We start from the raw sequence: 25346 nt of genomic DNA on the forward strand, positions 1-25346 counted from the left end.
CACTCCAGTGTGTTGTTCCCTCCAGGTGTTGAGGGTCGACATATGTTGTTACGTTACAGACTTATTCTAAAATGCATTCAATTATCATGTCCTCATCAATCTACACACAATACCCCATAATAACAAAGAGAAAACAGGTTTAGAGAAATTTCAGCTAATTTAAAAAACAGAAATACCTTATTTACGTAAGTATTCAGACCCTTTGCTATGAGACTTGAGCTCAGGTGGATCCTGTTTCCATTGATCATCCATTGAGATATTTCTACAACTTGGGAGTCCACCTGTGGTAAATTCAATTGATTTGACATGATTTGGAAAGGCACACACCTGTCTATATAAGGTCCCACAGTTGACAGTGTGTGTCCTCCTGTCTCAGCCTCCAGTATTTATGCTGCAGTAGTTTATGTGGGGCTAGGGTCAGTTTGTTATATCTGGAGTACTTCTCCTGTCCTATTCGGTGTCCTGTGTGAATCTAAGGGTGCGTTCTCTAATTCTCTCCTTCTCTCTTTCTTTCTCTCGCTCGGAGGACCTGAGCCCTAGGACCATGCCCCAGGACTACCTGACATGATCAAATCAAATCAAATCAAATGTATTTATATAGCCCTTCGTACATCAGCTGATATCTCAAAGTGCTGTACAGAAACCCAGCCTAAAACCCCAAACAGCAAGCAATGCAGGTGTAGAAGCACGGTGCCTAGGAAAAACTCCCTAGAAAGGCCAATACCTAGGAAGAAACCTAGAGAGGAACCAGGCTATGTGGGGTGGCCAGTCCTCTTCTGGCTGTGCCGGGTGGAGATTATAACAGAACATGGCCAAGATGTTCAAATGTTCATAAATGACCAGCATGGTCGAATAATAATAAGGCAGAACAGTTGAAACTAGAGCAGCAGCACAGTCAGGTGGAAGTTGAAACTGGAGCAGCAGCATGGCCAGGTGGACTGGGGACAGCAAGGAGTCATCATGTCAGGTAGTCCTGGGGCATGGTCCTAGGGCTCAGGTCCTCCGAGAGAGAGAAAGAAAGAGAGAAGGAGAGAATTAGAGAACGCACACTTAGATTCACACAGGACACCGAATAGGACAGGAGAAGTACTCCAGATATAACAAACTGACCCCAGCCCCCCGACACATAAACGATGATGACTCCTTGCTGTCCCCAGTCCACCTGGCCGTGCTGCTGCTCCAGTTTCAACTGTTCTGCCTTATTATTATTCGACCATGCTGGTCATTTATGAACATTTGAACATCTTGGCCATGTTCTGTTCTGTTATAATCTCCACCCGGCACAGCCAGAAGAGGACTGGCCACCCCACATATGCTCTCTCTAATTCTCTCTTTCTTTCTCTCTCTCGGAGGACCTGAGCCCTAGGACCATGCCCCAGGACTACCTGACATGATGACTCCTTGCTGTCCCCAGTCCACCTGACCGTGCTGCTGCTCCAGCTTCAACTGTTCTGCCTTATTATTCTGCCTTATTATTATTCGGTCATTTCTGAATATTTGAACATCTTGGCCATGTTCTGTTATAATCTCCACCCGGCACAGCCAGAAGAGGACTGGCCACCCCACATAGCCTGGTTCCTCTCTAGGTTTCTTCCTAGGTTTTGGCCTTTCTAGGGAGTTTTTCCTAGCCACCGTGCTTCTACACCTGCATTGCTTGCTGTTTGTGGTTTTAGGCTGGGTTTCTGTACAGCACTTTGAGATATCAGCTGATGTACGAAGGGCTATATAAATACATTTGATTTGATTTGTCAGAGCAAAAACCAAGCCATGAGGTCGAATTGTCCATAGAGCTCCAAGACAGGACTGTGTCGAGGTACAGATCTGGGTCCCCAAGAACACAGGTACAGATCTGCAACGTCCAAGGTCCCCAAGAACACAGTGGCCTCCATCATTCTTAAATGGAAGGAGTTTGGAACCACCAAGACTCTTCCTAGAGCTGGCCGCCTGGCCTAACTGAGAAATCGGGGGAGAAGGACCTTGGTCAGGGAGGTGACCAAGAACCCGATGGTCACTCTGACAGAACTCCAGAGTTCCTCTGTGGAGATGGGAGAACCTTCCAGAAGGACAACCATCTCTGCAGCATTCCAACAATCACGCCTTTATGGTAGAATTGCCAGACAGAAGCCACTCCTCAGTAAAATGCACATGACAGCCTGCTTGGAGATTGCCAAAAGGGACCTAAAGGCCTCTCAGACCATGAGAAACACGATTCTCTGGTCTGATGAAACCATGATACAGAGTACAGAGATCCTTGATGAGAACCTATTCCAGAGTGCTCAGGACCTCAGACTGGGGCAAAGGTTCACCGTCCAACAGGACAATGACCCTAAGCACACAGCCAAGACAATGCAGAAGTGGCTTCAGGACAAGTCTCTGAATGTCCTTGAGTGGCCCAGCCAGAGCCTGGATTTGAACCTCACCGAACATCTCTGGAGAGACCTTAAAATAGCTGTGCAGCGACGCTCCCCATCCAACCTTCCAGAGCTTGAGAGGATCTGCAGAGAAGAATGGGAGAAACTCCCCAAATACAGGTGTGCCAAGCTTGTAGCGTCATACCCAAGAAGACTTGAGACTGTAATCGCTGCCAAAGGTGCAAAGTACTGAGTAAAGGGTCTGAATACTTATGTAAATGTGTTATTTCCGTTTTTTATACATTTGCAAAAATGTCTAAACCTGTGTTTGGTTTGTCATTATGGGGTATTGTGTGTAGATTGATGAGGGGAAAAAAAACAATTTAATACATTTTAGAATAAGGGTGTAACGTAACAAAATGTGGAAAAAGTCAAGGGGTCTGAATACTTTCCAAATGCACTGTATACACCAGAGCCAAAGCACATCAATTAATGATGATTCCACAGTGATAAGGATTCCCAGTCTATAGCAGAGGGGAGGGAAAGTATGGTAGCAGTCTCAGCCTTCATGGCTGAGATTACACAGGCAATCAAATTCAGATATTTCTTCACTAATTGGTCTTTTAACCAATCAGATCAGCTCTGGAAAAGAGCTGTTGTGAAAACATCTGATGTGATTGGTCAAAAGACCAATAGGTGGAACAAAATTGGGCTGCTTGTGTAAACCCAGCCCATAAGAACCTTATCACCTAGCCAACATCAGCAAATATGACAGAATGATAAATGCCAGCATTCCATCAGATTCCCTGATAGGTTATTTTAATCATTGGAGTAAATCTTAGTCACATTATCACTATAATAAATAATAAACCACTAGCACTAGGGTCGCTAAACTACTGGTAATTTACCAAATGTTACCGGAATCTTCAGTAATTAATAGAATCTATGGTAACTTTTAAAACATGTATTCATATACACTATTCATTTATTATATCTGTTTATATTGTCCATGAGTTTCTAGTAGATAAACCATACTGTATGATTTAAGAGAAATAGCCAAATTAATTTAAAAAGCATCTAATCAACAATGGCATTATTTAAAATTAACTCTGGAACTCTTGCAACAATTGACTTTTTTCACAACTGCCACCAATTTGGCACCAAAACATTTCAAACAAAGACATATTTCTATAAATAAATAAAAGTGCACAAAAAAATGATATTTCATGCTGAGAGACCCTCATATTTAAACACCAATGGTATTCACTAAGTTGATGATTTATATTTAGGATAATATTTTACAGCTTTGTCATTCTGTTTTATTTTAGAATCATCTTATAAGATTATTTTATATAGTCTACATTTGCTAGAGCCACAGAGGGCCAGAGATAATTACACCACACCTGTTATAATCTGAAGAACCCCAAAAGGCCACTAGATGTCATCTGATAAAATTCCCCCAAAACTTTAAAGTTACCAAAATGATGGTCATTTACTGGTAAACTTAGAAGGATTTTAGTAATAAACCCTCCCTTTGCAACCCTAGATTAGCACTAATGTGTGGATCTACTTACCACCCTACAGCAAAGCTATAACTTCTGTTCTTTCTATTTTGCTCTTGATTTTATGAAAAATCCACTGTTGCATAGTTTGAGAAGCATGTTGGGTCTGTGTGAAGATTCCTCTGTTGTGCTCCAGTTCAGGATAAAGGAACACCCTGGATCAATACCTTGGCCAGGCCAGCTCTACTAAAACAAGCCCGTCACAGCAGGAGCCACATATTATCTTATCAAAGTAGGCTGCAGCAAACCCTCCCACCAGCCAATAGACCAGTAAGAATAATACATCAAAGTCAAGGTAAAGCGATCTGCAGTACAGTGCTGTGGCTCTAGAGCAGCCTGCAGGGTTGACTGCAACAGAAACTCATGTAACCAATTACAGCTGTTCTTTAAAGAAGCTGGAGAAGTGAAAAGCAGACCAAATGAATTTATGTCAGTGAAATGTCATAAGGTTTGTAATCTCGCCCATCAGTCAGCTCTCTTTCTCTCTCTCTGAACCTAGAAATTGAGCCTGGGGACGAGGTTCTAAAGGTTCAAACTGCCTATTGTTTGATTGACCAGATACATTTATAATACAGCCACAAATAAAGAGAAATCACTGAAGAAACACAGCTGGTGATGTTGGGGTGCATTTTATATAAATAATGAAAAACATATTGTGGGGAATAAAACCCTGAAACAAAACCCAGACCCAAAATTAAAAACCAAGCCAAGACATTCCTGAATAGTTATGTATGCTTGGCGTATCTATAGATCCCTTTCTTTTAGCCTGCATGGCATGCAGTTTATGCATTTTATATAAATGATCATTATTCTTACCAATATTGTAATTTATTGAAATGATCAATGTCATTCAATACACATCACGATGTGCGCTTTAATACAGAGTAACTGTAGGATAAACAGTGTAGTAGTCTAAAACGAGCTACATTAATACAGAGTAACTGTAGGATAAACAGTGTAGTAGTCTAAAACGAGCTACATTAATACAGAGTAACTGTAGGATAAACAGTGTAGTAGTCTAAAACGAGCTACATTAATACAGAGTAACTGTAGGATAAACAGTGTAGTAGTCTAAAACGAGCTACATTAATACAGAGTAACTGTAGGATAAACAGTGTAGTAGTCTAAAACGAGCTACATTAATACAGAGTAACTGTAGGATAAACAGTGTAGTAGTCTAAAACGAGCTACATTAATACAGAGTAACTGTAGGATAAACAGTGTAGTAGTCTAAAACGAGCTACATTAATACAGAGGGATCCCAACATCAGGAGCAGGGAATTAGAGACCTACGAGGGAATCAAAACACACAATTAGCTCAAGACTTATACAGTATTACTCAGTCAGTCATTTAACATTTACACAATACAGTTTGTGATGTCTGAATAATGGAGGATTCACATAGTATTACAGTCTATGACACCAATGGAACCAAGGTTTTATGGATAGTGTCCTGCATCTGTATCTGTCCAGCCATTCAGTTGGCACTGTAATCCTCCCTGTGGCCACTCTCAGTGAGTGGGATGCCGCCCACACAGAATCAGCCAGCGTGACACGGAGAGACGGATGTGGAGGATTTCCCTCTGTGAACCAACCAGGCAGCAGGCTGCTACTGCTGGAATTTGCTGGACTTTCTGTCAGAAAGCAGGCTGTTACTGCTGGAATCTGCAGGACTTTGTCAGGCAGCAGGCAGTTACTGCTGGAATCTGCTGGACTTTCTGTCAGGCAGCAGGTTGTTACTGCTGGAATCTGCTGGACTTTCTGTCAGAAAGCAGGCAGTTACTGCTGGAATCTGCTGGACTTTCTGTCAGACAGCAGGCAGTTACTGCTGGAATCTGCTGGACTTTCTGTCAGGCAGCAGGCTGTTACTGCTGGAATCTGCTGGACTTTCTGTCAGGCAGCAGGCTGTTACTGCTGGAATCTGCTGGACTTTCTGTCAGGCAGCAGGCAGTTACTGCTGGAATCTGCTGGACTTTCTGTCAGGCAGCAGGCTATTACTGCTGGACCTTCTGTCAGGCAGCAGGCTATTACTGCTGGAATCTGCTGGACTTTATGTCAGGCAGCAGGCTATTACTGCTGGAATCTGCTGGACTTTGTCAGACAGCAGGCAGTTACTGCTGGAATCTGCTGGACTTTCTGTCAGACAGCAGGCTGTTACTGCTGGACTTTCTGTCAGGCAGCAGGCAGTTACTACTGGAATCTGCTGGACTTTCTGTCAGAAAGCAGGCAGTTACTGCTGGAATCTGCTGGACTTTGTCAGACAGCAGGCAGTTACTGCTGGAATCTGCTGGACTTTGTCAGGCAGCAGGCTGTTACTGCTGGAATCTGCTGGACTTTCTGTCAGGCAGCAGGCAGTTATTGCTGGAATCTGCTGGACATTCTGTCAGACAGCAGGCTGTTACTGCTGGAATCTGTTGGACATTCTGTCAGGCAGCAGGCTGTTACAGCTGGACTTTCTGTCAGACAGCAGGCTGTTACAGCTGGAATCTGCTGGACTTTCTGTCAGACAGCAGGCTCCAGACTGCAGCCAGGACCTCGATTAGTCCGACTTTTACCAAACACAATATCCTGTCCAGTCCATTACGCCCAGTCTCAGCCGGGCTGTGAGTCATTCATTGCACAAACTAATATAGATTGGATGGTGTCCCCCTTCTCCCCCACCACCACGTCCTCCATTCCACCCTTCTCTCCCTTATTGTGGAAAGGCTTCTCAGTATTCACGGATGTCTCTGGGATGATGCTGTGGAGGAGTGATCACCCTCTCCCCCTCGGCAGACTGCGTGGGAGATGCCTGCATGCCGATGACTCAGAAAGGATGCCGCTTGGCTCGTTGCTGCTATTGGACAGCTATTCCATTTCTCACTGATTAGCTGTGGTCCCAGATCCATCCATGTGACTGACGGCATAAAAACAAGTTGGAGATGATGTCATCTTATCAGTCACACTCAATTACATATAGTACTGTAGATGATGTGGCATTTCAAATATGACAATACAATTAGTTCTCCGGACTATTTTATTTTAACTCATTATTTTGAACAAATAATCAGACAAATAGTTTTTTTCATATAGCACCATCACAATGTTATAAACTATGATAAAATGGCCAAAAACATGTGGGTTAGGAAGGAATATTGTTAGTATCAGAAGTATTCTTCAATCAGCATCAGAATCTCCTATTGGCTCGGGAGGTGGTATGAGGGTATTTGTGCAAAGCATTTGAACGATCCTGTTAACCAGGCAGGAGTGCAGCAGCACATTTGATGGGATCCTTAATTTCTCCTTCAGAAAAAGGAATGTGAGGCGTGAGGCAGGGGGAGCTTGTTAAAGAGTCAGAGCGCGTACTCAGGAATGACTCACAGAAAGAGACTGAGGGAGAGAAAGAAAGGAGTGAGAGAGGAAGAAAGAGAGGAACCCACATGAATAAGCAGGTGCCACAGGGGGAGCGCGGAGAGAGGGAAAGAGAAAAACAAAAAGGGCCGACAGAGAGAAAAATATATAGAAAAAAAGGGAGAAGAGAAAACACTCAAAAAAGCTGATTATGCTGCATCTCCCTTCCACACAGTCTGCCCACACACTCCTCCTCTCCATCCATACAGAGCATCAGCGTCAGTCAGGGCTCTTCCTGCCTCCCCCACCCCTCTCAGCACCCTAAACTGCGTCATCCAGCCCCCATCCAGGCTCTCCACCAAACCAGCCTGCCTCTCCTCTTCTCTCTCTCCCTGGAGACACCCAGGCAGCACCACTCCACTGTTCTATTTGGCTCCATAATTACACTCAGACTCTTCTGGCCTGTTGTTTACATAGAGAGTGTCTCAGAAGAAAGAAATCAAGGCACTGATGAATAATTACTCCAGGTAGACGAAATCAGAATCTTATTTCCCTGATATGTTGGGTGGGGGCATACATTTTCAATTAGCTGTATGTTTCAGTAGGGGATCAAGGGATCAGTTCATCCTTGTATTTGTATTTATTAAGGATCTCAGAGAAGAGAACATCTCAGATAAGACAACATCTTAGTTGGATTAAGTAGCATTATCATCTCAAGGTCACAGGATCAGCCCCAAAGGGTGTCTCCATACACTTAAGTTATAAGGCACGAGGGGGTGTGGTATATGGCCAATATACCACGGCTAAGGGCTGTTCTTATTCACAACACAGAGTGAGTGGATATATTGGCCATATACCACAAACCCCCAAGGTGCCTTATTGCTATTATAAACTGGTTACCAATGTAATTAGAGCAGTAACAAGAAATGTTTTGTCACACCTGTGGTATACGCTCTGATATACCACGGTTGTCAACCAATCAGCATTCAGGGCTCAAACCACCCAATTTATAATTAGATTTAGACCACAACATTGTACAGGTGTCCTGTATGACTACTCCTTCTCCTCACCTGTCCAGTGTGTGTTCAGGGCTGGGGGACTCGGGGACTGCTCTCACTGCTGCTTACAGTTGGACAGCTTGCGGATGCGGCTGTAGGTGGACACTCCTTTGCGTGAGGGGTTGGAGGAGGAGCTGGAGAGGCGTTCTGATCGGGACCTGGTTCTGCTGGTGGTTGGGTAGTGGTCCTGGTCTGTCTCTGTGTCTGTGCCGTTCACACACAGGGTCCTAAGCCCCAGCCAAGGCCCCACACACCCCCCCTGGTACCCGTTCTGCTCCAGCCCGTCCTCATGCACCCGTCCTGGGGAGAAGACACAGAGAGGCAGAGGTTAGAGGTCAGCAGTCTGAGATGGCTCACTAGAGAAACATACAGTATGCTGTCAGCCATCTTGTTAGACTCCGGGTAGAAATCGGCTTTATGCACAAATCTAGGATCAGCTTACCATTAGGGGGAAATGACAAATTGACATTAGATCTGTGTCAGACACTGTAAGTGTCTAGTAGGATGAGCTTTTTCCTTCTCACCTCCACACACTGTTAGAAACAGGTCAGAGTAATCAAGATAATGAGGGAGGTGAGCACAGAGCAGCTTTGAACAACAGTTTGTAGACAGACAGAAAGTGCTGGGAGACTTGCTAAATGTAAGCCTATTTTTACTGTGTGCTTTTACAAAATGTTTGTTTTTTAACTTGTGCCTCTGTGGTTTGCATTTTTACAGAGATGGTTGATGACAGGCGCTTTTGACTGACTGGCAAATTTCTAAGATTATTTTATTAGGACATTTTGCATAGAAATCAAATGCTGCAATTCACAAACACAAGAAAAAGCACATTCACACATTAACTGCTGATTAAAATTAAAATGTCTCGCCTACAGAGAATATATTTAATTTCAAAGTGTTTCATGCTATTTCTGTGCTCTTCACTGTGTGAAAGCACAACCCAAAACAGCCTGCTTCATTTACAGCTGATATAGTTCTTCTGGAGTTCAAATTAAAACCCACTTGCCAAATAAAACCCTCCAGTAAGCAAACAGTATTCCCACTAGCACAGAGCACAGCTATCTACATATAGCAAACAGTATTCCCACTAGCACAGAGCACAGCTATCTACATATAGCAAACAGTATTCCCACTAGCACAGAGCACAGCTATCTACATATAGGGCCAGTTTCCCCAGACAAAGATTGACACTAGTCCGAAACTAAAAATCATGTTCAATTGAGAATGTGTTTTTTTTTGTCCAAGACTAGACTTCTGTGTCCCAGTAAACCGTCCCCTAGTGTAGAGTAGCTGATCCAAACTGAAGTTGTTCAACAACAGAACTTCAGACAGGAAACCCACGTATTAGATGACAACACATGTGGTCTTGGCATTAGGCTCTGCTCCTTCAGGGGAGCTCAATCAATTATTACCATTATTAATCAACTACAGGCAGTGATTGAGATATATACCAATTCCCCTCTGAGAAGAAAAGCAGCCAAACAGGAGCAGGCTGGGGTGCAGGTGAGCTAACAGAAAACAGACTAGTATAGAGAGTAGCAGCAGTAGTTACAGCAGCATCAATATGCAGCTGGTTTCACTTCATTATAGAGAGCAGAACATGTTACATCTGTCAGTCATCTGTTGCTTGAGGAACCAAGATTACAAAGTGTCTAACAGGTAAGTAAAATATGCCAAGTTGAAATAGGAAAATAAAACTCAAACTACATGACATTAATAATAATGATTTTTCATGAATTGGGCAATGAGTTGGCCAGATGACTAAAGCCACACTCATAACGACAATTAACCAAAATGTACATCCGCACATTATTAGACTTGTTCAATCAGAAATCCAAGCACTCTGGGCATTCTCAGCAAATGAAGACCAGCTAAATGAAGTCTGTCTGGGCGCGCTCTCTCTTCCTTTATCCCCCCCTGTGAAGCTGTCGACACTGGGCTTACTGATTAGCCTGGGCCATAAATAAGTAATCAAAGGCAGCACAGCGACACTCGGGTTGCCCTCATCAAACTCCCCGTCACAGCGCCTCTCTACCATCCTTGACTCACGACTCTAACAGTGGCTGACCTGTAAAGACCTGCATCTGCCACCCCCTCTGACGACAGCAAAGGTGACAAAAGAAAAGGTAGAATCATACGGTGTCAGAGCAGAGCGAGAGGGAGGAAAGGAGGGAGAGAAGGAAGAGGGAGGGATATACAGTGCAAGTGTGACTAAACTGACCGCAGAGGGATGACTCACCCAGTTGCCATGGCAACTTAAACACTTGCTACTCTCTAATCGGCAATTTCAAACTGCTGCTTCTGGAGCCGGCAAGCGGAGGGAGGAGGGGGAATGTATGTTTGCGGAAATCATTGAAATAAGTGGTGGTGGTGTTGTGTGTGGGCACAAACTGAGAAAGAAAGGCTGATACGGGGGTCACAAACCAGGACGTTTGACGTCAAATACACCACAGGCCATATGCACACCTCCCTCTCTTTCTCAAAAACACCTCACCGCTCTAATGTAGTCAAGCTATGGCTCCCTCTATAGTGGGATGCATCGTTGCACAGTAAGAGTTGGTGCTGCAGGGGTGATTTCTAGTCTCTAGATAAGCAGTGGTGAGCTTCCCTACACACATATAAACCCCTTCGGAATTCTAAAACCCCTTAATGCTTCAGCCTTCAGCGGAATGACAACGAGAGAGCGAGAGAGAGAGGGAGAGATACAGAGATAGAAAGATATGGATTAATGGAGGAATGATGAAGAATACAGGACTGTGTGTTGTGCAGTATAGGAGGCTCAGACTGGGGAGGAGTTGGGCTGGAAAATGGATTACTATATGAACAAATTTAACTCAATTGAATTTGCAAATTTCTATCACACTTCTACATACTAACTGTAGTTATTCTTTCTCACAAATCAGCCTCTCAACAGGCATTGCCCTACAAAGCCACGCTAGTACAAATGATTGTGATTCCAGTTATTTTTAAGCTCTATTCTACATGTTTTAACAGCCACAGCATGGCACAGCAAACACACAACAGACGGCAGCAAGGGAAAAGGAAACTATAGTGGGTATAATTTCACAAATACCTTCCACAAGCCGCCCAACAGCGAAAGTAGCGGTGAATCAAATCGAAAATACAAAATCATCTTTTTGTGCTTCCCTTTGAAGGGGAGAGGTGGGAATGACATTTCCCCCCAACATAAACACGATTCAGGTTTAAATGGGCTTAACGTTGATTAATTGGCAACACATAATGCACAAGAAACCCCAGCAGACAAATGACAAAATAAAAGACTGCTGTTTAGGGGAGGAAAGGTAATTGAGGGAAAGGAGAAATACGTGATGGATAGTCTCTCTCCATGTTGTCCTCATGTAATTGGGTAAGGCCAGATTGGAAACCTTATCACAGTTCAAGCAAGCTCATAAAACTCTATTGTGGAAAGATGAATAAAGTAAATTACTTGAAAGCTAATATAATAAAACAATTTCCATCACTTCTTATCTCTAATATAAGACAAGAAAAACTAGGAATGATTGAATCAGTGTTGATTTTGAACTTCACTGTGTTATCAGAGAGGAGGCAGTTTGGGCAGTATTTTATATGATGACTCAGGTAGGCTAATCACTGCAGTCAATGGGAAAAATTTGCAAATGTACCCAAAACTTACCCACTAAAATGAGTCATTAAAACAGGCAAGTAGCTGTATGGTCTTATGGCACGTATCAAATGTACTGCTGTCAGTGAAACATCTGAAGATTACAGGGACAAAGGAGGAATCAGATTTCAGATTGTATGGCATCTAGGAATCTAATCTAATCTTTTGATGTCAAATGCCCAATGTGCTTTTTGTATTCATTCAATACTGGATCCTTCCCGTTTTGAGGTTCTGAAATGTATAGTAGGCTATAGCCTTGAAATACCTTGTTTTCTGTGTAGTGTGCCCTACATCACAGCCAGTGTCTAGGGCTTTAGCAGTGGGCCAAGAATTACTATACTGTGTCTCTAACCAGAGCCATGACACCAACAACATGCAGTAATTAGCCAAGGCAGGCGAGGACATATTGAGTGCTTCTAGCACCTTATGTTACAAAACAAGTACAAGACAGCAACATAAGTCCACCTTCAGGCCACAACTACTGCTATACCAGCCTGTCACATTCAACAATGTTAGTGCCAATGTCATCCAATATAATGAATCAGATATCATGTGAAAGTCCAGGCGAGCACATCACAGCATCTGCCTTGTGTTACTAAGAGAGAAGTTGACTGAGTGATTAGAGAAAGAAATGAGTTCTTCCATGGAAAGTGGAAATGAACCCTGTGACCAAGTCCATGGACATTCTCTGAGGCTGATGTAGTCAGCTTCACCTGCTCTGCTCCCTCCTCCATGGACATTCTCTGAGGCTAATGTAGTCAGCTTCACCTGCTCTGCTCCCTCCTCCATGGACATTCTCTGAGCCTGACGTAGTCAGCTTCACCTGCTCTGCTCCCTCCTCCATGGACATTCTCTGAGCCTGACATAGTCAGCTTCACCTGCTCTGCTCCCTCCTCCATGGACATTCTCTGAGCCTGACGTAGTCAGCTTCACCTGCTCTGCTCCCTCCTCCATGGACATTCTCTGAGCCTGATGTAGTCAGCTTCACCTGCTCTGCTCCCTCCTCCATGGACATTCTCTGAGCCTGATGTAGTCAGCTTCACCTGCTCTGCTCCCTCCTCCATGGACATTCTCTGAACCTGACGTAGTCAACTTTACCTGCTCTGCTCCCTCCATGGACATTCTCTGAACCTGATGTAGTCAACTTCACCTGTTCTGTTCCTTCCTCCATGGACATTCTCTGAACCTGATGTAGTCAACTTCACCTGCTCTGCTCCTTCCTCCATGGACATTCTCTGAGCCTGATGTAGTCAACTTCACCTGCTCTGCTCCTTCCTCCATGGACATTCTCTGAGCCTGACATAGTCAACTTCACCTGCTCTGCTCCCTCCTCCTCCAGACTCCTCTCCTATCAGCTCTGACCTTGTTCAATCACTAGTCTCAGCCTGGGCAAAGTGACTCACTGGTCCATAGTGGCTACCAGCCCACATACGCACTAGGCTGACACAATCACAGACAGACTGACAGACAGCAGCTTGATCAGATCCTCTGCAGTGATGGACACACCAGAACACACACACACACAGAGAGATAACAATCCAAACTAAGGAAAAACGTTCAGTGAGAAGCGAGTAAAACTTTGATTTGAGGATGTGGGCTCTGACGCATGACATAACTGCCGTGTTAATGACACCACTACAGAAGGCTAACAGACAAAGGATTGTGCATCCATGCCAAACAGTGCTTTTGTCATTCAAAAAATCTAAAAATATCCAAAAGAAAACACATAACATTGACATTTGTCTTAGTGTGGTTCCCCAAGTATGTCCTAGTGCTGCACAATATCAGCAGCATCTGGTTGGCTCCATCAGGCCTGGCTGTCTCCTCTCCCGCACTAGATAAGGCTCTGGCTATTGGCAACATCACATTATTATGACAGAGACAAAGAGGAGAGGGGGGGAAAAGAGAGGGGGTGGAGGGACTTCATTAACTCCATTAAGGTGAAATATTTTGGGAAACTAATAGGTCTACACAGAAGTAAGAACCGGCTGACGCAACACTGCTGTTTGATGTGTTGCTCATATTTTAAACATCCTTCAAATAAAAAATGTGCTTTGATGTGAATATGGCATTTTAACAATCATATCCTAAAAACAGGACAGGTCAAAGTTAAATGGACAACACGTAATGGAGTTTGTATCCGTACATTTTTGACAAGGTGATCATAGAGAAAAACACAAGACTTCTGCATTACCCGCTGTGTAAACACATTGATTCTCATTGAAAACAGGCTCAGGATAACTCCTGATACAATTAAACAGCTGACATTCAGAGCTTAAAGCTGCAATATGTAACTTTTTGGGTGATTCACATAGAAAATGTGAGTTACAGATCTGCCATTCTCATTGAAAGCAAGCCTAAGAAGCGGTAGATCTGTTCTATGTGCTCGATTTTAATGCTGCCCGTTCTTACATTTAGTTTTGGAGTCTTTTACTTTCGGGATTTGTACACCAGTTTCAAAACAGCTAAAATACAATATTTTCATTTATGGAAAATATATTTCACAGCGGTTTAGATGTTACAATGATTCTCCACACAATGACTGCTTGTTTTGTCACATACAGTAAACTGAAATTAGGAGCACTACTGGAATTATAGAAATTAGCCAAATTGATTAGTCACAGGAATCAGGACTAATAAAGCCAATGCAACTAACCATTTCAACAAACGTTAGGCCTACCACATGGATGGCCATTCCTAAAATTGTATTGTGGGTCGACACTGTAGGCTACACCACAGTAAGAACGGACCAACGCCAATGTACATTTTTTAAATAAATGGTGCGGTCCAGACCTTCCTTGATTTCAACAGACAGACCGGACCAAATCTGAACCAATCATAGACATCCACATTGATTGAACTGGCCAGACATTAAAATAAATTATTTAGGCTATATTATTATCCTATTATTTCAAGGCTATAGTCTACAAATAAATAAACTGAAGTATTTGGGAGTGCGACACCCTAGAGTTTGGTCACAGTCTGTGGCTTCAGACTTATGTGATGGTGCCTGGAGAGTAGGCCAGCAGCAGAGAATACCCTCTCCGCACTTGCAAAGCCACTGGGGATGCTATAAATAGCCTTCGGGCCACTCTTGCCAGACTGGGCAGGGATGTGGAGTTGTAGTTTTTTATTCTATAGTTAGGCCTAAAAAAAGGTATTTAGGTCAAATAACCCTAATAAAACAGAAAGCTTGAAAGAGGTAATATTTCAGGCCTACAGGGGCAAAATCAATGACAGCGTATTATATATACTGAAAAATATATATAACGCAACAATTTCAAAGATTTTACTGAGTTACTGTTCATATTAGGAAATCAGTCAATTGAAATAAATGAATTAGGCCCTAATCTATGGATTTCACATGACTGGGCAGGGGCACAGCCATGGATGGGCCTGGGAAGGCATAGGCCCACCCACTTGGGAGCCGGGTCCACCCACTTGGGAGCCAGGCCCAGCCAATCAGAATGAGTTTTTCCCCACAAAAGGGCTTTATTACAGACAGAAATACTCCTCAGCATCCCCCTCCACCTCAGATGATCCCGCAGGTGAAGAAGCCGGATGTGGAGGTCCTGGGCTGGCGTGGTTACACGTGGTCTGTGGTTGTGAGGCCTGTTGGACGTACTGACAAATTATCTAAAATGACATTGGAGGGAGCTTATGGAAGATAAATGAACATTTAATTATCTGATACAGCTCTGTTGGACATTCCTGCAGTCAGCATGCCAATTGCATGTAACTGCATATGATTCCCTCAAAACTTGAGACATCTGTGGCATTGTGTTGTGTAACAAAACTGCACATTATAAAGTGGCCTTTTATTTTCCCCAGCACAAGTTGCACCTGTTTAATAATCATGCTGTTAAATCAGCTTCTTGATATGCCACACCTGTCAGGTGGATGGATTATCTTGGCAAAGGAGAAATGCTCACTAACAAGGAAGTAAACAAATTTGTGCACAAAATTTGAGAGAAACATTTTTGTGCATATAGAACATTTCTGGGATATTATTTCAGCTCATGAAAAATGGGTTTACATGTTGCGTTTATATTTCTATTCAGAATATATAACAGAACGAAAATTAACACTTTTAAGAGATCTGATTTTTAGTTTAGAAATACTTTGCTACAATGACACACTTAGCTAGCTAGCCACCTCCTTCCTTTCTGTTAGCATGTACACATAGTAAGTATGTAACGGCTTTCGTCGTCAGATGAGGAAGAGTAGTCGGACCAAAGCGTATCGTGGTAAGTGTTCATATTGTTTATTGAACTGAACACTAATACAAAATAACAAGATAATAAATTCAACCGAAACAGTCCCGTAAGGTGCAAACACTAAACAGAAAATAACTACCCACAAAACCCATGTGGGAAAAAGCTACCTAAGTATGCTTCCCAATCAGAGACAACGATAGACAGCTGTCCCTGACTGAGAACCATACCCGTTCAAAACAAAGAAATACAAAACATAGAAAAAGGACATAGAGACATAAAATAGAGACATAAAAAGTTCTCTACAGGTCAGGGCGTGACAAAGTACCCATCATGCTTGCGGGATATGTGTCTTTTCAGATCTCACAATTATTATTTAGTCGTAGACACTACATCATTGCACTCCCTCTCTTGCTCTTGGTACTCCTCATCTTTGTAAGTCACCTTGATTTTTAACCTGTTTGTTTTATCAGTTTCTTTTTGAAAATATTTAGCGAACTCCATGACAGTAGCTAAAGCAAGGGGCTATAGCAGCACACAAGTAGCCTACAAATGCATGCTGGGCTGGGTATGCCCAGAGCTCGTGAAGTGAGCACTACTGGAGTGTGCAAGAAGGCCGAAGGTCCAGCCTTTGTCAAACTCGCTCTGCGCTCCAGTCAAATTGGGCACACTCCACACCTTGATCTACTCCAGCTCCGCTCACATGCTCTGTCCAGGACCTCTACAACAAGCAGTGTCAGGGGAAAGCTCAAGAAATGGTCAAAGACTCCAGTCACCCAAGCTATAGACTGTGCACCAAGTCTGCAACCAGCAGGACCCTGAACAGCTTCTACCCCCAAGCCATAAGACTTTTAAACAAGACTGATAAATAGCTAATCAAATGGTTACCCGGACAACCTGCATTGACACTTTTTGGACTCACTTTCTTGCACACACACAGGACACACAGCTGCTACTGTCTATTATCTATCCTGTTGCCTAGTCACTTTACCCCTACTTACAGTACCAGTCGCAAGTTTGGACACACATACTTATTCTAGGGATTTTCTTTATTTTTACATTGTAGAATAATAGTGAAGACATCAAAACTATGAAATAACACATTAAATCATGTAGTAACCAAAAAAAGTGTTAAACAAATCAAAATATATTTTATATTTGAAATTCTTCATATTAGCCACCCTTTGCCTTGATGACAGCTTTGCACACTCTTGGCATTCTCTCAACCAGATTCATGAGTTAGTCACCTGGAATGCATTTCAATTAACAGGTGTCCCTTGTTAAAAGTCCATTTGTGAAATGTCTTTCCTTCTTAATGCGTTTGAGCCAATTAGTTGTGTTGGTAGGGGTGGTATACATTAGATAGCCCTATTTGGTAAAAGACCAAGTCCATATTATGGCAAGAACAGCTCTAATAAGCAAAGAGAAATGACAGTCCATCTTTATTTAAAGACATGAAGGTCAATCAATCTGGAACATTTCTAGAACTTTAAAAGTTTTTTCAATTGCAGTTGCAAAAACCATCAAGCGCTATGATAAAACAGGCTCTCATGAGGACCGCCACAGGAAGACCCAGAGATGTTGCAAAGGATAAGTTCATTAGCCTCAGAAATTGCAGCCCAAATAAATGCTAGAGTTCAAGTAACAGACATTTCAACATCAACTGTTCAGAAGAGACTGCGTGAATCAGGCCTTCATGGTCGAATTGCCGCAAAGAAACCACTACTAAAGGACACCAATAATAAGAAGAGACTTGCTTGGGCCAAGAAACACGAGCAATGGACATTAGACCAGTGGAAATTTTTACTTTGGTCTGGAGTCCAAAATTTAGATTTTTGATTCCAACCGCCGTGTCTATGTGAGACGCAGAGTAGATGAACGGATGATCTCTGCATGTGTAGTTCCCACCGTGAAGCATGGAGGAGTTGTGATGGTTTCCTTTGCTGGTGACATTGTCATGATTTATTTAGAATTCAAGGCACACTTAACCAGCATTGCTACCACAGCATTCTGAACCGATACACCAACCCATCTGGTTTGCGCTTTGTGGGACTCTCATTTGTTTTTCAACAGGACAATGACCCAAAACACAACTCCAGGCTGTGTAGGGGCTATTTTACCAAGGAGGAGAGTGATGGAGTGTTGCATCAGATGACATGGCCTCCACAATACCCGAACTCAACCCAATTGAGATGGTTTGCGAGCGGCCAACAGTGCTCAGCATATGTGTGGAACATTAAATAATGCCACTTTAATAATGTTTACATATCTTACATTACTCATATATGTATATACTGTATTTTATACCATCTATCGCACCTTGCCTATGCCGCTCGGCCATCGCTCATCTATATATTTATATGTACATATTCTCATTCACCCCTTTCAGATTTGTGTGTATTAGGTAGTTGTTGGGGAGGTGTTAGATTACTTGTTAGCTATTACTGCACCGTCAGAACCAGAAGCGCAAGCATTTTGCTACACAACAATAACATTTCCGTTGGAAAAGCATTCCAGGTAAAGCTGGTTGAGAGAATGCCAAGAGTGTGCAAAGCTGTCATCAAGGCAAAGGGTGGCATCTTTGAAGCATCTAAAATAGACTATTTTGATTTGTTTAACACTTTTTTGGTTACTACATGATCTTTTACATTTGATTTAACTAGGCATTTCATGTGTTATTTCATAGTTTATGTTTTCACACTGTTACTCAACAATGTTGAAAAGAGTAAAATAAAGAAAAACCCTTGAATGAGTAGGTGTGTTAAACTTTGACTGATACTCTAAATGTACATAGCTACCTCAATTACCTCGTACCCCTGCACATTGACTCGGTACTGGTAATCCCTGTATAGAGCCATGTTATTTTTACTCGTTATTGTTATTCACTGTGTATTTATTCCTGATGGCACTATTTAAATAGTTTATCTTTAACTCTGCATTGTTGGAAAAGGACCCGTACAGTAAGTAAGCATTTCACTGTTAGTCTACACCTGTTGTTTGCAAAGAATGTGACAAATAAATGTTATTTATCACTCAAATGCTCTCTCCCAATAACCCTCACTCTCCACCTCCCTCTCCCTCCATCCCATGTCTCTCACCTTGCATAGCAAAACCCTGGTTGGAAATATGGTCCTTATAAAAATCACTCTATTAAGTCATATCTCCCTCATTCTCTCCCCCCAAATCTCTGTATCTCACCTGGCATAGTGAAACCCTGAGAGTAGATGTCTCCAGCTCCGTCGAAGAGTTCATCATCATCCTGGTCGGTGTAGCCGTGCAGGTGCTCCAGGTAAGGCAGTACAGTCATGCTACGCCACGCATCCCTCCCGTCAGTACTGGGGGGCATTGGCACCAGAGGCTCCATGGCAGGGTGTTTCTTCCTCACCCAGCTGTAATCACACAAAGATTGGTTTCAAGGTTATACAGTTGAAATCGGAAGTTTACATAAACCTTAGCCAAATACATAAAAAGTTTTTCACTATTCCTGATATTTAATCATAGTAAAAATTCCTTGTCTTATGTCAGTTAAGATCACCACTTTATTTTAAGAATGTGAAATGTTAGAATAATAGTAGAGAATGACTTTGTGACAACGTGCGTCCAGGTGGTAGGTGTAGGAGTCAGGCGCAGGAGAGCAGGGATGTCTGAGAAGCGTGTTTAATAAGAAAGTCCACCAACACAGGAATGGCACAATCAAAAGGACAACCCCCTCGACAACAGAAAACCCGTACAAAGTTACGAGGAACAAACAAAGTTCCGACACTCATACTTCAGAACCCGTGAAAACAAATAACGGTAATACTTAACCGAGCACCTCACAATCAACAACTAATCCCGCACAAACTTAGGCAGGCAACAGGTTACAATTATACACACAGAATTAACGCAAATGAAACTAGGTGGGAAAAAGAACCAAAGACAAAAGAATCAGAAAAGGAAAATGGGCTCGTGATGGCTAGTAGACCAGAGACGCCGACCACCGAGCGCAGCCAAACAGGGAGAGGAGGTACCTTCGGTAGAAGGCTTCTGAAAATGATTATTTATTTCAGCTTTTATTTCTTTCATCACATTCCCAGTGGGACAGAAGTTACCATACACTCAATTAGTATTTGGTAGCATTGCCTTTAAATTGTTAAACTTCAGTCAAATGTTTCAGGTAGCCTTCCACAAGCATCCCACAATAAGTTGGGTGAATATTGGCCCATTCCTCCTGACAGAGTTGGTGTAACTGAGTCAGGTTTGTAGGCCTCCTTGCTCGTACACGCTTTTTCAGTTCTGCCCACAAATGTTCTATGGGATTGAGGTCAGGGCTTGTTATGGCCAATCCAATACCTTGACGTTGTTGTCCTTAAGCCATTTTGCCACAACTTTGTAAGTATGCTTGGGGTCATTGTCCATTTGGAAGACCCATTTGCGACCACACTTTAACTTCCTGACTGATGTCTTGAGATGTTGCTTTAATATATCCACATAATTTTCCTCCCTCATGCTGCAATCTATAGACCAGTCACTCCTGCAGCAAAGCACCCCCATAACACGATGCTGTCACCCCCGTGCTTCACAGTTGGGATGGTGTTCCTTGGCTTGCAAGCCTCCCCTTTTTTCCTCCAAACATAACAATGGTCATTATGGCCAAACAGTTCTCTTTTTGTTTCATCAGACCAGAGGACATTTCTCCAAAAATTACAATCTTTGTCCCCATGTGCAGTTGCAAACCGCAGTCTGGCTTTTTTATGGTGGTTTTGGAGCAGTGGCTTCTTCCTTGCTGAGCGGCCTTTCAGCTTATGTCGACATAGGACTCGTTTTACTGTGGATATAGATACGTTTGTACCCGTTTCCTCAAGCATCTTCACAAGGTTCTTTGCTGTTATTCTGGGCTTGATTTGCACTTTTTCGCACCTCAGTACGTTCATCTGTAGGAGACAGAAAGCATCTCCTTCTTGAGCAGTATGATGGCTGCGTGGTCCCATGGTGTTTATACTTGCGTACTATTCATGGTACAGATGAACGTGGTACCTTCAGGCAGTTGTAAATTGCTCCCAAGGATGAACCAGACTTGTGGAGGTGTACAATTGTTTGTCTGAGGTCTTGATGTCAAGCAAAGAGGTACTGAGTTTGAAGGTAGGCCTTGAAATACATCCACAGATACACCTCTAATTGACTCAAATGATGTCAATTAGCCTATCAGAAGCTTCTAAGGCCATAACATAATTTTCTGGAATTTTCCAAGCTGTTTCAAGGCAGAGTCAACTTAGTGAACGTAAACTTCTGACCCACTGGAATTGTGATACAGTGAATTATAAGTGAAATAATCTGTCTGTAAACAATTGTTGGAAAAATTACTTGTTTCATGCACAAAGATGATGTCCTAACCGACTTGCCAAAACTATACTTTGTTAATTAACAATACATTTGTTGAGTGGTTGATAAACGAGTTTTAATGACTCCAATCTAAGTGTATGTAAACTTCCGACTTCAACTGTATATGTTGTATATACACTACCGTTCAGAAGTTTGGGGTCACTTAGAAATGTCCTTGTTCTTGAAAGAAATGCCAATTTTTTGTCCATTAAAATAACATCAAATTGATCAGAAATATAGTGTCGACATTGTTAATGTTGTAAATGATGATTGTGGCTGGAAACGGCTGATTTTTTATGGATGATCTACATAGGCGTACAAAGGCCCATTTTCAGCAACCATCACTCCTGTGTTCCAATGGCACGTTGTGTTAGCTAATCCAAGTTTATAATTTTAAAAGGCTAATTAATCACTAGAAAACAGTGAAGAGGCGACTCCGGGATGCTGGCCTTCTAGGCTGAGTTCCTCTGTCCAGTGTCTGTGTTCTTTTGCCCATCTTAATCTTTTATTTTTATTGGCCAGTCTGAGATATGGCTTTTTCTTTGCAACTCTGCCTAGAAGGCCAACATCCCGGAGTCAGCTCATCACTGTTGACGTTGAGACTGGTGTTTTGCGGGTACTATTTAATGAATCTGCCAGTTGAGGACTTGTGAAGGGTTTGTTTCTCAAACTAGACACTAATGTACTTGTCCTCTTGCTCAGTTGTGCACCGGGGCCTCCCACTCCTCTTTTTATTCTGGTTAGAGCCAGTTGCGCTGTACTTCTCAGTACACAGCGTTGTACGAGATCTTCAGTTTCTTAGCAATTTCTCGCCTTCATTTCTCAGAACAAGAATAGACTGACGAGTTTCAGAAGAAAGTTTTATTTCTTGCCATTTTGAGCCTGTAATCAAACCCACAAATGCTGATGCTCCAGATACTCAATTAGTCTAAAGAAGGCCAGTTGTATTGCTTCTAATCAGCACAACAGTTTTCAGCTGTGCTAACATAATTTAAAAAAGGTTTTTCTAATGATCAATTAGCCTTTTATTAGCTAACAAATACGTGCCATTGGAACACATGAGTGATGGTTGCTGATAATGGGCCTCTGTATGCCTATGTTGATATTCCATTAAAAATCATCAGTTTCCAGCTACAATATTCATTTACAACATTAACAATGTCTACACTGTATTTCTGATGAATTTTATGTTATTTTTATGGATTTCTTGTTGTTGTTGATTTTCTTTCAATAACAAGGATATTTCTAAGTGACCCCAAATTTTTGAACGGTAGTGTGTTTGATGTATTTATGCAGGGCTCATCTGAAAAAGAGTGTGTCGGTATGATTTCCCTGTCAAAATAATGGTTAAAATATATATACAATAAAAAAAACACAAAAAAAACAGCTGGTCTCCCCCAATAGCGCAGACCTTTTAAATATTGCATAATAAGGAGACACCCGGTCCTCCATTACAGTCATAATAATTTTACATGGAAATACTCAAATACTATTCTGATGTACAATACCGAGATTGTTCAGTCTAATAAGCCTACTCTTCAAGCCAGCTTTGAAGCCAAAACCTCCTTTCTTCTCACATTGGTCTAAATACAGGACAACCAACTGACAGAGTTGACAAAGTCTTTGCAGCCAGGCAGGGTTTGCTCTGAAGTGGGCAGACTATAAGAGTGTGGATTGAGGACAACAAAAGAAGAGCTGCAACGCACAGCAATTAAGAGATGTGTCATGACAATTTTTATTTTATTTAACTAGGCAAGTCAGTTAAGAACAAATTCTTATTTACAATGACAGCCTAGGAACAGCCTGCCTTGTTCAGGGTCAGAAAGAAAGATTTTTACCTTGTCAGCTCAGGGATCCGATCTACTGTAGCAACCTTTTGGTTACTGGCCCTAAACACTAGGCTACCTGCCACCCCAAATTGATCAAATATTTATTCATTGTTATCCTCAGTGCAGTATGTGTCATCATTACATCTCCTGCAGCTCAGTGTTCAACACCATAGTGCTCTCCAAGTTCATCGCTCCCTCTGCAACTGGATTTCCTGATGGGCCGCCCCCAGGTGGTGAGAGTAGGCAACCACTCATTCTCCACGCTGACCCTCAACACAAGGGCCCCCTCAGTGGTGCGTGCTTACTGCCCTCCTGTACTCCCTGTTCACTCATGACTGCGTGGCTGCACACGACTACAACACCATCACTAAGTTTGCCAACGAAGCAACATTATCTTCCCCAGAGATCACTTTTTCCTTTATTATGATAGGACACACTCCTACTCACTAATATTCTCTGATCAAGTGCTAACAGCCATTCTCATCCACTTCCAACTCCGCTTGCTAGTTAGTTATAAACTGAACAAAAATATAAAACGCAACAAAGACTTTACTAAGTTACAGTTCATAAAGGAAATCAGTCAATTGAAAAGAAAATGTTTGGCCCTAATCTATGGATTTCACAGAGATACCTTAAAAAAAGGTAGGGGTGTCAATCAGAAAACCAGTCAGTATCTGGTGTGACCACCATTTGCCTCACGCAGCGTGACACATCTCCTTCGCATAGAGTTGATCTGATTGTCGATTGTAGCCTGTGAAATGTTGTCCCACTCCTCTTCAATGGCTGTGCGAAGTCGCTGGATATTGGCAGGAACTGGAACATGCTGTTGTACACATCGATCCAGAGAATCCCAAACATGCTCAATGGGTGACGTGTTTGGTGAGAATGCAGGCCATGGAAGAACTGGGACATTTTCAACTTCCAGGAATTGTTTACAGATCCTTGCGACATTGGTCCTTGCATTATCATGCTGAAACATGAGGTGATGCTGATGAGTGGCACGACAATGGGCCTCAGGATCTGGTCACGGTATCTCTGTGCATTCAAATTGCCATTGATAAAAATGCAATTGTGCTCGTTGTCCGCAGCTTTGACTGCCCAGACCATAACCCCACCGCCACCATAGGGCACTCTGTTCACAACGTTGACATCAGCAAACCGCTCGCCCACATGACGCCATACACATGGTCTGCAGTTATGAGGCCGGTTGGACCCACTGCCAAATTCTCTAAAACAATGTTGGAGGTGGTTTATATCAGAGAAATTAACATTAAAATGATCTGGCAACAGCTCTGGTGGACATTCCTGCAGTCAGCATGCCAATTGCACGCTCTCTCAAAACTTCATGGCATTGTGTTGTGTGACAAAACTGCACATTTTAGAGTGGCCTTTTTTGCCCCCAGCACAAGGTGCACCTGTGTAATGATCATGCTGTTTAATCAGCTTCTTGATATGCCATTGGTGGATGGATTATCTTGGAAAAGGAGAAATTCTCACTAACAGGGATGTAAACAAATTTGTGCACAAAATTTGAGAGAAACATTTTTGTACGTATGAAACATTTCTGGAATCTTTTATTTTAGCTCATGAAACATGGGTCCACTTTACATGTTCCGTTGTATTTGTGTTCAGTGTATAAAAATGGCTAACCAATGGAATAAGCAGTTACTTAAAACAACTGATGTGTATAATTGCGGTGTGCAGTTAAGAGATGGCCTGTAAAATGTGTGTGTAGGATAAGAAGCTGTGTGTAGGGTATGATAGTAAGTGGGTGTGTGTGTGTTTGATTGGACTGTCATTTCTCTTTGCTTATTTGAGCTCTTCTTGCCCTAATATTGACTTGGTTTTTTATCAAATAGGGCTACTTTGTCACAACACAACCGATTGGCTCAAACACATTAAGAACTAAATACAATTCACAAATGAACTTTTAACAAGGCACACCTGTTAATTTAAATGCATTCCAAGTGACTACCTCATGAAGCTGGTTATTTTTTT

The 25346-nt window shown here is 42.5% G+C and overlaps 1 pseudogene; it reads right to left on the reverse strand.

The window, feature by feature from the left end:
• Positions 1-4526: 4526 nt before the first annotated feature.
• LOC109889230 (serine/threonine-protein kinase STK11-like) overlaps positions 4527-25346 on the reverse strand; it is a 46255-nt pseudogene continuing 25435 nt past the window's right edge.

This window comes from Oncorhynchus kisutch, linkage group LG4 (genome assembly GCF_002021735.2).
Source record: "Oncorhynchus kisutch isolate 150728-3 linkage group LG4, Okis_V2, whole genome shotgun sequence".
Classification (NCBI taxonomy): Eukaryota; Metazoa; Chordata; class Actinopteri; order Salmoniformes; family Salmonidae; genus Oncorhynchus; species Oncorhynchus kisutch.